The sequence below is a fragment of the Neopelma chrysocephalum genome, unplaced genomic scaffold (genome assembly GCF_003984885.1).
Source record: "Neopelma chrysocephalum unplaced genomic scaffold, ASM398488v2 Primary Assembly neopelma1_23, whole genome shotgun sequence".
NCBI lineage: Eukaryota > Metazoa > Chordata > Aves > Passeriformes > Pipridae > Neopelma > Neopelma chrysocephalum.
In genome coordinates this window covers 2,694,365-2,708,041 of record NW_020897691.1, presented here as the reverse complement: position 1 = coordinate 2,708,041, position 13,677 = coordinate 2,694,365, and the positions used below count along the sequence as shown (strand labels likewise).

The following is a 13,677-nucleotide window of genomic DNA, read 5'->3' as shown; positions in this document are numbered from 1 at the left end:
GTTTCAAGCTCTGGGAGCCCTAGCAGTTTTCCTGATTTAGCTCTATTTAGCCTCATATGTATGTTAGGATAGGATGCCTGCAGTTAAGTGCCACGCTGTCAGAACAATGAGGTAAGTTTTAGTTTACTTACAGGCTTCTGATGCTACTACCAAATTACATGAGGGCTCACCCAGGAGGGGATCCCTTGGCTGATTTGATTGCAAATCACATTGTAAAGCCCACAGCATAGACACAACACACCTCACATGCTAGGTCCATCCATCAAAGAGATGAGAGTTTTCATCTTTCCCCTTTGAGCAAGCTCACAAACAGTACATACAATACTCTTGGTCCACTGTGTAGGATCCAATTAAGTTTGACATCGAGATTGGGGTTTGGTTTGTGTTCAAAACCTAGGTACAACCTTCAATGTACTTATTTTCAATGGAATTAACTCCATTGTGAAGGATGGAAGTCTCAAAGGTGCCTGGCAATTCCTTATCCCTCTGCCTAGACATACAATCCGCAGAAAAAAGAATTGTGGATTTCCCCCTCCAGCATGCAGTGCTTGAGCTGCAGCACAGAATAAATGCTGCCAAGCGTTAAAGGATCTCAGTGTGCTGTGCTGCGGTGAAGGCGATTGCCTTTTCATTGGGTTTGCGTTACCTCTCTGCACACCTACCACATGATGCTTTTCCAGCAATGTCATTTTCTCTGTCTTATCTTCTTTCAAAGAAGCTCAGTTCAGGGTTTCTATGGGAACTTGTGATCAACTGAGACAAAGTCATCAGAGCCTGAATGAGGGAGTAAAGACTAAAGAGTTAACTAAGGAGTTAAAATCAGTCAATTGTCAGTGTTCCAAGACCTGCTATGTTCCTTGCAGTGATTGTAGGGATGATTTATTCAGTCCATTATTTGGTCTTAGCATTTTACTGCAAGTGAGCCTCAAAATGTCAGAATTAAATAACCATTATTTTTGGTGGTTTTCAGTATGAAAATAAACTTTAAGAAAGATAGATTTGCTCAAATCCAGCAAAACCTGCAATTGCTAGGCAAACATAAACCCATATACAGCTAAGCCTAAAATCTCTATGTATTTTATAATTTAGAAGTTGATTCACTGTGTGCAAGCCAACAGTGCCATCCACTGATTTTTTTGTGTTTTCACACAGATATTCTTCAAGATGTTCTAAAACAACATGTGATCCTAAAAACATTTTTAAAGATGCTTGCTTAAGAGAACGGAATCCTTTTGAACAGATCAACAAATAATAAGGAAAAAAAGTCCATTTCACAGTCTGGTGGGATTTTTAATGTACTCGGTTCTTATATCTGTGTGGAGCTTCTCAGCTTTTACAGGAAGCTGACCTGTATTAGCTAGACACTTTTGCATACTCACCTTCCAAAAATTCTGAAATCAAGCAAAAGTCTAAAGATCAGATGGAACTGACAATACTGGTTATAAAATATTAAACCTTATTCATTTATCAAAGGTCTTGAATTTGAGCTGGTATCACGCATCACTCTGAGGGCACTCAGATACTTGTACAACATTGCTGCTCTGCAAAAGTCTGTTAACTCTCTCTGAAGGGAAAGTGTTTTGATCCAGGAAATCAGTTTCCACATTACAAACGGAAAGGTCATGCATTAGTACTCCCAGAACTAGGGACTTCTAAAAATATTTTTTTATATTTAAAAGAAGTCAGGAGGTAGGAGAAATTATTTAATTAACACTTTGGTTTTTAAGCCATTCAAGGTGCTTTTGTGGTTACATTGTATCTGCCTAGTTATATTGAGGCTGAACATAATGCTACCATTGTTCAGACTGAAGGGTGTCCTTATAGTAACTATGGGAGCATCCCGAAGGAATAGCACTGTGTACTGCTGCAGACCCTCATGTGCCTGCTTACACTCATATTTTCCTGTAGCTCCAATGCAAGCTACCTCTTGCTCCTACTTCCATAAGATTTTGTCACATGTAGAGGGAAATTCTTTTTCTGTGATCAATTACATTTGTAGTAACTGGTTACTTCTTAATTTTCTGTTAGAATTTTGGTAACTTTGTATGTTGTTCAGATGGCACAGTACTAAATGTGAGCCTTCTAAAATTGAAATAAAATTATATTTTGAAATATTCTATTAAAAAATGATGTTGGAATAACATACGGGGAAGGGTGGGGGAGCAACACGACTAACTCTCCTTCCAAGAGTCAAAGTAAATCACTTCTCTAATAACCCATTAGAGAAGTAATTACTTTCAATTAAGTGGGGGTTTTTTCCCCTGTAAATCTCAGCAGCAACTACTAGGTGGCACTGCATGATCATTTGAGAGACGGCTGTGGGCCACGCAAAGCTGTGCTCACTCCCCAGAACATCCTCACAACACCATGAGGAACAAGTGCTGTTCAGTTCTCCAGCTGAACAGCAGCTATCTAACAAAAAAAAAAAAAAAGTTTTAAGAAAGCAAAGAAAGCATGACAATATAACAAGATAGTTGATATCTCAATTTTTAAAAATTTAGATTGTTGAAAATTGATTAAATATGTTTTCCTATTAAATTTACTTGTAGTCTTTACCATTAAATATATAACTATATGACTACCTGCCTCTGTATATCTATATACACCTACAACATGTACATCATCCAAATAAAATAGTACATGATGTTAAATGGTATTTATTCTTAAAATCTTCTTTCTGCACAAATAAAAACCAAGAAAAGATCTCTTTTGTAAAACAGTTCTTGATCGTGTTTCTTGATGTTTAACTGAACATTAAATGTCACAAGGAAAAAGAAAACTTGTAACAAAACTGCTTAATATTGTTCCTCTGATGTCTTTCTCAAAGGCAGAACAACCAGGAGTTAATCAGGGGCAGGGAGTCAGCATACTCTCAGTGTTTTTCACTCTAAGCAAACACATTCATCTTACTACATTCTCCTACACCATATTGCCAGCTCTCCAGGCAGTGAGTAGTCAAGACATGGATCTGAGGAGGGTGATGTCTGAACACCTGTTCCACCAAATGCCTCCCTTTCTAAAGACCATGTAAACCAATGCACATACAGACTCCTGGAAGCAAAGACTGGAAGGTGAGGTTCGCCTTTGCAGTCATGCTGCAGAGCGAGTCAAGTCCCTTGTGCTGGAATTCCTTCCTTCCTAGTGCACACTGGCTGTGCTCCAGGCTCTGAAAGTGGGCAGGATCTGCCTTCTACCTCCCCTGGCTCCTGCCCTTCTCTAGCTGGTAGCCAGTGGTTCCCCTGACCATATTGACTGGGAGTTTGTTCCCTCACCATGTTTCCTACATCTTTAACCAATTCCTGCTCTGCAGAAGCACTGTATAGTTGCTAAGTCTTATCTTTACACATGGGCATGCCTTCCTTGGTTAGAAAGATGCCCTCCAGGCTGAGAACATGATACTGTGAATCCCAGGTACATGCATAAACCTATCTCAGAAACTGGAAACTGTCGTGATATTATCTCAAGCTTATGGTTTGCTGCTTGTTGGCTTTTAGCAAGTTTTGTTTAACATTAAAGGACACTGAGTTACCATTTTCAGGAGCCTTTACCTCACAACAGGCTCTAAGGCTTTGCATCATTAATGTGGGCCACTGACATCAAGAAAGATTTTTTTTTCTCCAAGTACAAATATTTTAATTTCAAAAACATTTATCATAATATATTGCTGTCCTTGAGAATCCACTCACCCCAAAATTAATAGCCTCTAGCCTATATGATCTGTTTCTTTCTGCCCTGGCAGTAAAGGACCATTTTTTCAGCCTCCTTTCCCTGTTTAACCCAAATGACAAATGAAAACACTATAACTTCTCAACAGTCTCACCATCATACCTGGGCTCTTTCACATTCATTTCCAGGTATGAATTGTTTCATATCATTTTAGTAAGAGCCAGAGCAAAGAAGTGGAAGAACAAGAACTGAGGCCTAGGGAGGGAGAGCAGCTTCAGCATATACAAAAAGGGATCAGAAGACATACAAAAAGGATCAGAGAAGGAGCCTAGGAAGGGAAAACTCAGGAGCAGGAAGAGAAATATGGTGATTTTTAAAAGCCTCTGTCAGTTTGGTGTTATGCTGTGATGTTTTCCCAAGGCTCCACAGTCTAGAGTTGGATGGTTATACAAATTTCATATTTGTGTGGTTTAGAGGAGAAAAACTTGATTCTGAATCTATGAAGTATATTTGAATAATAGTAATTATTCTAAATAAATTTCTAGTTTAGCCATATTTATTTATTTAGATGTAGAAGAAAAGAATGTAACAATGGAAAGTAAAGCAGACCCTTATAACGTTTCCTAAGTGCTGTCCTGCTGATGATGTAGGAGCAGCTAAACAAGACAACACCAGCCACTTGGATAATAGAAGAAGAAGAAGAAAATATTAAAGCAAAAATATTTTGGTCCTGAGCAAGCCAGAGCTAAGATTAGTGTGCATGTGAAAAGAATCACAAGGTCAAACTGGAAAGCCGCTTGAAGCATGATTGTTCTTTGTGGCTGAAGGCGGCCACGGGAGTGTCTGTGTGGTATGTGTGCAGATAAGTAACACCTCGCCTGGCTTGATAGCTCAGACTCTTATTCTGTATATAAATGTAGTAATAAAGTTACAAGAGAGTTCTTCCTGGACAAAGTCTGTCTCCTGCATGGATTCATTTGTCAAAAAGGGTTCTGAGTGAGGGATTTTTGCCGCATGACATCACTGGCAATACTAACAGCGAGATTGATTCCCACTTTCAGAATCAGATTTTTAATTTGGTAGCTAAGCCTAGCTCCACTTAATTAGTTTTCTGTATCAATAAATGTGACTGACAACCCATGGCTCTGGATTGTTTATTTTTCCAATAAGCTATTTTGCTAATTATGCTATTTCCTATGCAGGAAAGCCTAACAAATGTGTGTGAAAACAAACCAAACAGGTGTGCTTATTACGATCAAAAATGCACAAACCTGCACAAAGTTTTTCACAGATTAACTAATTCCTTATGAAACGCTAGCTGGTAGAGTCATAACCAGTGGTTCAGCCAACCATCCACATGTTTGCCTTTGTACAAATACCTAAACCTTATTCAATGAAAAGGTAAGTGTAAGAGTTGATAATATATATTCTCATATTGGGACCATCACCCTTTTTCTCATGGCTTAGTTTGTAATTTTTTTGGTTAACTGATCCAAAAATTTACTTCATGCAGGTGTAAAAGTCTGCTACATGTGCACTCATTTATATCACATTCTGAGACAAAAATATGAAATTATGAAATCATTAGCACAGTTTTATTTGTAGAAATTAATCTGGGAAAAGTTGAATAAATTGCAGCACTGCTTTTAATCAAAACCAAGTATTTGTCAGTACCTAAATATAAACATTTTCCTCAGGATTAATCTTGACTTATGTTCTAATTACTGTGCTGTTCCACAGTTGTCTCCTGTCTTCATTACTCTAACTTCATCCAGCTCCCTATCTAGGCAGCACTTCCCTGTTTCACAGCTGCGAGTTTACAGAACCTTGCCAAGCATACCTCTAGCACTGCAGAACCCACACCAGATGTTTTTGTGTATGAGATAAGCTTTTATCAGCCCTGTGAAGCCAGATGAGCCTAAGGTAAGTTCTGCAGTGATGATTTAAAAAACTTTATATGCATGGGAAAAACTGGTGTTGCTCATCAGTGTGAATGCCAAAAGTCTGGGGATCATACAGATGTCATTCTACTTGGCTTGCCAGCCTACAGTGAATAGCTCTGCACTGTGAAGCCGTGTTACGTCTGTTTTGCCTAAAACGAGTCCAGAACAATTCAGTACCAGACTTCACAGGTTTGTATTTCACTGTACAGGAAGAACAGAGAGGATCTGCTACCAGTGAGGAGGTGAAAAATCCTTCAGCTATGCCAGCAAGACTGCCAATCTTTTTGGAAGGTACTCAACAGCTCCCTCCTGCTTGAAAGCATGTGGTTGTTCCCCACAGCACTTCTTTTAGCAATATGCTCAGTCTTGTTGGCCAGGCTAAGCCCTGATCCCCCACCAGTCACAGTGAGCACAGGGCTGATCCTGGGCTGGGGTGAAGCTCCTTCTGCCACTGCCTAAAGCAGCCTGCTGGGACACTTGTCTCAGGGGAGCCAGGCTGATGGTCATGCTCTTAATGAATGCCTGCCACTCCAGGCCTTTCCTACCATGTGATGCTAGAAGTAAGGAGAACAAAAAAAGTTTTGCCATATTCTTTCTACCTAATCTCTTTTTGTCTCCTATTCTAGTTTCTTTCTTGCCTGCTTATCTTAATTTTCACCTTATTTGATTTCTGTTGTTTTTTCCTTTGACCTGTTCTGTTCTCTGCCACAATATTCATCCATCTTTGTCCAAATGTAAGATATTGGTATGCTCAGTTTTACCTGCTCACTTAAGGTTAATAACAATAATAAACAGATAATAATAATAAACAGTAATATTAATAAACAGAGATTACCCTGATGTCTGTGTACCATGTAATTTGTTATGCTAATAACCATTTAGCAGAAAAGAGTCTTTCAACTTCTGCTCTCCAGGGAGCTTTTCTTTTTATGTTTTCCCATGTTTTTCAGTCTCTATTTTTTTCTGGTTCCTCCCTGTAGAATGCTAATACAGCCAACAGAGAAAGCTACATGAAAATTCCTTGCTGACAGTAGTAATTCTGATGCAGTTACTGGGACACCTGTGGCAGAGCCAGGAAGGCTGGTAAGGAGTCACAGGTGCAATTTCACACCCCTGCAGACATGGTGATTTCTACTGATGATCTAACAAAAGAGGAAGAAGGAGGTCTGACTTTCAGTGCTTAAACAAAATATGTAGGCAAAGCATCTTAAAACTTAAAGTTTATTAATTGGATTCTTCATCCTGAAATCCATAGGAAAAACTGTCTCTCTCTACGTTTGGAATTGGGTTTTTTTTAAAGGAAAAACTAAACAACGTAACTTTTTTCCCTCTCATATTCACCAATCAGTTCTTAATTGTTATCTGCCTGACAGTGTACATGCATCATTCTGGAAAAAAAAAAAGAAAACTCTTCCTTTCTCCTCTTGTAAAGAAGCATTATCTAAATGCTTCTTGGCAGTTGATGATAAGAGCAGAGCCTGTAATATATTTCTCCAATTAATTTCAGGCAGAGAGCCAGATGTTACTTCTATTCAGTTTGCCAAACCTATCGGAGTGCTTAGATTCTGGCTATATCTTTTTTTTTTGACCACTACAGAGGTGGAAGGAGTCAGCATTAAGTCTTGCCCTAAGCACTTGATTGAATACAAGGTATAAGAGAAACTAGAGCCTCCATTCTGATTCTTCTTAAGGTAAGTTTTGCTGTCATTTTAGTGAATTCCTCAGGCTTCTACTGGATCTTAAGATACTGTGTCAAGAAATGTATCTTTATATATTCATTAAATTCAGAATTTTTTAAATGTTTGGGGGGTTATTTTTATATTTTTATACTTTTTAGACAATATTATCCTGTACAAGTTATATTTACACCATAAAGATGTCTTGCAAGAAGCCTTCTGAAAACAGAAGTAATTATGTTTAGAATTTTTAAAAAATATTGATTGTACAGCTAATGTTTTGCATCTTAAGGGTAGGAACCATTCAACGAAATGTAACTTGTTTTTTTTCAAACTAAAACGCAGGAAGGTTGCCAAGTTCAGGAACCGGAATATTATGGAAAAACTTCATTCATGCATATATCTTAAAATATTCAGAGTTTGCTGTGGAGGGAGGAAAATTTTCAAGAGAAAATTTGGGGGTTTTTTGTTTTGTTTTGTTGTTTGTTGTTTTTTTTTAAACAAGAAACTGAGCACTGAATGAGGAAAAATAACTGAATAGGGAGGAGGTAGCATACAAAGTATGCAAACTGTACACCAAAACAATGTGCTTTTGTCAGTCACAAACTTCAGATTAGTGAGTTGGTTTGAAAAGTAATGTAAGAAAATCTGTCACAGCACTTGTAGCCTCAGCTTTAGGCAGGATATGTTTTTGTAACAAACGTTAGAGAACACAACTCAATGTGACCACTGGCACATAGGGTCTCCATCTCTTACTTGAGGAACACTTGAAAGGACATGGTTGCATCTACAGCCAAATCTTCCTCTCTTTGTTCTTAAGCAGCGTCTGCCTTATTTGGTTCAACTGACACTACCAAGCAGCTACAGCTCAAGACCTTCCTGAGAAGTGGAGTTTGAGGACCAGCTGGGGGCCCAAAACAGGGATACAGCTTTAGTTAAGGCAATGGGCTTTTTTGTAAGGATTGTGGTCTTCAGTGACTTGAACACAAGCCTTGGGCTCAAGGCAATTCTGTTCCTTAATTGTTGGACAGTTTTTGACAAGGTACAGTGTCTGTCCATGCTTTCGTGCTTGTAAAAGGGACAAAACAATATCAGGTGACAAGTTCAGCTATGTGAATTTCCCAGAATCTGCTCTGAAATGATGACAGACACTAGAATTAAGTTTCAATTTGAACTGTGTAACACTTTCTCAATCCTTGCAATTGGTGGAAAGCAACTCTATGGTTTGCTATAAACAGTAACAGCTTTATTTTCTTAATTATCAATCTAGCATTTATCTTCTTGCTCTTTTGTCACACAGATTCTTCTCCTTTAGAAACTGCACGATAGACCCAGTAGGTGCAGTGTTAAAAGTGAGAGTATTTATTCAGCGACTTTATTCACTGACTGCACCTAATTTCTGAAGTAATAAAGTAAGCCCATATACTGAGATTATGATACTCCTCAGAATCCCCTGCCTGGTGTTTCTTCCTGCAGCTGATGTCAGCTAGTAGAGCAATGAATTGCTGTTTCAGGCTGAGAGCAAGAATTCCACATTTTTCAGTAGTATAGTTATTGTAGACACATTCTGTACTATTTCTGTCCATTTATGCTGTCTGATGGGACTCTTCTGAGAATTCTGTCTCTGCCTTCGAAACACAGAATATGATGTAAAGACCAAGCTGATACTCTAATTTCTTTATGACTCTTTGTCCCCATAAAATGAGTGCTATCTCTGTACAGGCTACCATAAAATTTAATACCCATCCGGTGTTCTGAGGATACTTTATATCACATAAAAAAACTGCTTATACAAAATAACTGCCTTAATTTACTCTGCAGGAACTCTGATGAAGCAGTATGTTCAGCAGTATTTCAGTAGATAGGTTTGAAATAATGACCAGAAAGTAAAGCCTAAAAACGAAAGACAAATTTATAGAGTTACGACATAATTATTCATCTGACCAAATGTGCCCCCCCCCCCCAAAAAAAAAAGGATATTAGGAGATTTTTCTCTTTCTTTCCCTGTATGCATAAAGTAAGATACTTCCAAGTGGTAATAATGGAAGTTCAGACCTTTATCTTGCTCCATAATTTGTCTTTTTCCCGTGTCCTTTGAGTGCCTCCACTGAGGTGTGATCCTGTGCTGAACTTTCAAACAAAGGGAAGTGTACCTACTGAACACATTTTCTTACATTAAAACTATGCTGTTAGTTGCTTTGAATTTCTAAAACATCAGAGTGATGTGCTCTGAGTTACAATTCTTAAGTTTCATATGTGGCTTTCAGTCCTAAAGCCCTGTTTTAGTAATGGGGCTATGATTAAAACTTGGTGGGCACTTGTTACAGCTAAATACCCTGTGATCCTTCAAAATCTAATGTGAGTTTTCATTTCCAGAGTATGGAGGGCCATTGGCCCTCTCTCTTCTGAGAAGACTGTGTTACATAAAGAAAGCAGAGTTCTGACTTCTTAATATGGAGAACCTCTGCAAGATTCTTCACAAAAGCTGCTGTACCTGGTGACTCAGCTTCCAACAAATAACATTTGTAGCTTATCTTCAACAGCCTCTGGGGGAAAAAGGCAGCTAGTGTCATTTTATATCACTCTAGATGCTGCTTTGGACAGTGAAAAAAAAATCCTTGTACTGGTGCCCTAGGTATGGGTTTTGGCAGGGTAATGATTTTAACGCATACTACCTTTTACTGATACTTCACTAAAATAAGATTTCTATTTGTGTCCTGCACAAAAGTAAACAAACAAACAAACAAAAAACACACGAAAAAATCCCCATGTTCTCTGGCTTTTCCATCACTGTGATTTTCTAGACTGTGCTACTAAATATGGCAACTTCACTGTTTTGTTGTTGTTTGGGTTTTTTCCCTGACAGGTAGGAAAAAGCAAAATCCATTTTTCTACCTTGACTGTCTAGAACATTGGAAGACATGTTGTAGTAAAACGCCTCCACACACATGCCTTCCTTGTAGGTCATTAGTTTTGATCAACCTTGTCTTAACATTAAGATAGAATGATTTGATAATTGGAGGAAAACGGGTCCAGGATTAATTTCTCTGACTTGCGCCTGCAGTTAAATTAGCTCATGTAGTGGTAAAGAGACAAAATCCACCCACATGTGTGACTCACTAAATGATCAGTGCACATCCCTCCGTGGAGGATTGAAACCAGGATCATAAGTTCAGGGGATCCCACACACAGTCTGATAACTGAAGGGGAGGGAGCTCTGTAGGCTGCTGAGTTATGAATATGCTGAGTAGCATATTCAGTATCTGTTTAAGTTGCTGGGATGACAGCTCTACAGACAAAATGAAATCAAAAGGAGGTTTTCCCATTTGATTTCTAAAGCAATCTTGCCATGAATCGTGGAGAGGTTTTTTTGATTTGGCTTGGGTTTTTTTGCAGGGCAGATGGTGTTTGGGTTTTTTTAAATAAAATGTATTTTCTTGTTTTCTGACTGTCCTGTAGCTTCTTGTGTTGCTTGATCTATCTTCCTTCTTCTGGATATCTTTACATCATTCACTACTTCATGAGCTGTTTCCGTGAAATAGTCTCATATGATGTCTTCATAATAACCTTGCTAACCCACTCTGGCAAAACCCACTCTGGCAGGATAAATCTCCCTCTTTTGGACTGTGGAGTTTTCAGATGGCCATCATTTTTTTGATCTGTCTAATTCAGTGCCTTAATAATGATAATGCTGTCAATATGAGGGAGGAGAAAATAGTGAGCTACCTAATATCCTATAGGCCTAGTCCTTTAAATCTTAGACTGGGGAAGAAACCTCATGAAGCGGGAATACTATGAAGTTCACATGGCTGTGTTTGAAGGTCGCTGAAATTCTTCCTCCTGGAGTATGGAAATTTCACACCTTTTGGGTAAAACTATATATGGTTTTAGAGAAACACTTTAGCTGTACTCTAGGCTGAAATTATGAGAAATAGTAATATCTCATGCTTTCAAACTAAATGAAAAAACTATTCTACTCACTGCCTCATTATATTTAACTTTTGGGATGTATATACAGGGTCATTCCCAAGAATTGGGAATCTTCAAGAGAATTTTCAAAACAAATTAAAAGATTATATCTACTCTCACTTATTTGCAGGCATCGAACTCATTTGCCTATGGATGCTACACCAAATGGATATTAGCTCTTAACTGAAAGAGTACCTTCTGCATACCCTAGCCATTTCTTTGGAACACAAGCACTGACTGTGTAGCTCATTCTCATTCAGTCTAACATACTTATGGAAGGGACAGTTTCCTGGCATTAATTAATCTTTGAGGGACATGATTGCTGATTTAGATTACCATTAGCTTCTGAACAAAAAAAATCCCAGTTAAGTAATTTATGAAGGGATGCTCTTTGCTTCTGTCCTTGATTGCTCATACAAACATACAAAATCAGCTCATTTCTGACAAATGTTGGATGAACTTAGTACAGTGGTATGATACAGTTGATCTGCACATAGTTAGGAAGTCTGATAGCCACAAAATATGTATAGGTATTTCCTGCAAAACTTGCACTAGGCAGCAGGAATTTACTAGCTGTGTTAGAACTGCTGCTCTGCACCACTGCACACTTATCAATTTATTTTCTGTCCTGTACATAGCACGGAAACTTGGTTTGCCAGTCATTTGGTTACCTCTTTGGCAAAGGGGCAAGAGCTGTGGAAACCATGCTAATGGAAAAAGAGGAAACATATGACTCCATTTCTCCCCCCCTCTGTTTCTCCTTAGAAAAATCCCAATATTCTGCACCCATAACCAAGTAAAGATTATAAAGGAACAATATGTGTGTATTGCTTTAATCTGTCTACATTTAGCTGGCTTTGAGTTATTTCTTCCTCTCTCACTGATCTTGAAAGGCAAAAGATTTTAACACTTCTGAATGCTCCTTGTAGGCTTCATGAGATCTTTGATTTTTGTTGTCCCTTTAAAAGACCAGAGAGTGTAGAAAGGAAGTATCTCAGGTGGGAGGAAAGCTTAAAATAATCCATGTAACTTCCATTTACTCAGAGAGCAGTAAGAGTCTGTCAGATGCTTGGACCCAGCTACATCATATCCTGTAATACAATGAATGAGGGACATAGCAATGCCCCTTGAAGGTCACCTTCTGAACATGAGACTTCCTGAGAGCCTGAAATTGGAACAAAAGAGAGCTGTACTCTGAGTGTCTCCATTACTGTAGTCCTATGAAATGTAAACCACAAATCTGTTGTCTTCCCCCCTCCCCCAGATGGAGAGCTCCTTCAAATCTAAGACAAAAAAAAAATCACTTTACAGAATTGAAAAAGATATTTAGAATAAATGAAGAGAGGGAAGAGAGTTTACTGGAAGCTTAGGTGCCAATCACAGATTTAGTCTAATCCACTACTTTTGTCAGGTTGTGGAATTCATCCCATTTAATTTCTCGGACTCCAATATCCATTTAAAATTAAAATGTCGTATTCTTCCCTGATTTGCACAGTCCTACTTCAGTGAGCTTGTAAAGACATGAAATTTGAGACAAAGCTTTATTCTGTATGGTTTGCTCCATAACATAATACATAGTTATGTTCCATGTTACTGTGAACACCTATGATCTTCCAAATAAAACACATAATGTATTTTCAATAACTTTTGTGCTAAATCTTTCAAGCAGTGAAATTTCTTAAGCATTTATGATTTTTTTTTAAGCAACATTCCTGCAAATGTCAGTGGCTGTTAACATCTGAATCAAACTGTTCCCAGTTCATGTGACTGGAAATGGTGCCCAGAGCAAAAAAGCCAGACATTCTGACTCTCATAAAAGTATAGTCTGTGTGAGAGTGTTTCTGTGGAACAGAAGTTGCTGAGTCCGCACCAGAATATGTTTTGGCAGGAAACAAGGTAAGGCTGCATTATGACCATTTTATTATTATTATTATTACCTTTATTAAATGTATATTTGGGAAATTAATGGTCTAAGAGCTGAAGAAAAATATGATGATCTAATAAATAAGGACTCTGGCTGGATGCAAGGCTAAGTGGCTCACATGCTGCTGGCAGTATCTGAAACTCTTCTGGGATTATATTGGAATTATCTCACAGGATAGAAGGCTGAATTTGGGGTTTATCTTATAGCCACCCCAGGGAGCAGTTCTGGACAACCTTAGGCTCTTAAGAGGTTTTTCACCTTCTAAGTAGAAGGAATGTCATGAAGTAACCAGCTGTGCATAAGGGTAAAGGGTTTTTTTAGCAATGTAACGGAAAGAGTGAATTGAACTCTGTGTACATCTGAATGAGACTTATTTGGAGTGTTGCATGGGTGGTATCAAAGACAGAAAAATGTACCAATCAGAGATGGCTGGACTAGCAGCAGCTGCAGACATACACTTGCATTTGCCTCCAAAGGTGTTAATGTAGCTAAATATATT

General features: G+C 38.3%; 1 protein-coding gene across 2 annotated transcripts in view; it reads left to right on the top strand.

Annotated features, from left to right (window-relative positions):
- Positions 1–7,239: 7,239 nt before the first annotated feature.
- FMN2 (formin 2) overlaps positions 7,240–13,677 on the top strand; it is a 185,651-nt gene continuing 179,213 nt past the window's right edge. For both annotated transcript variants that reach the window (XM_027684504.1, XM_027684496.1), the window contains exon 1: positions 7,240–7,300. The gene's annotated coding sequence lies outside the window, so the exon portion shown is untranslated. The remainder of the gene's footprint in view (positions 7,301–13,677) is intronic.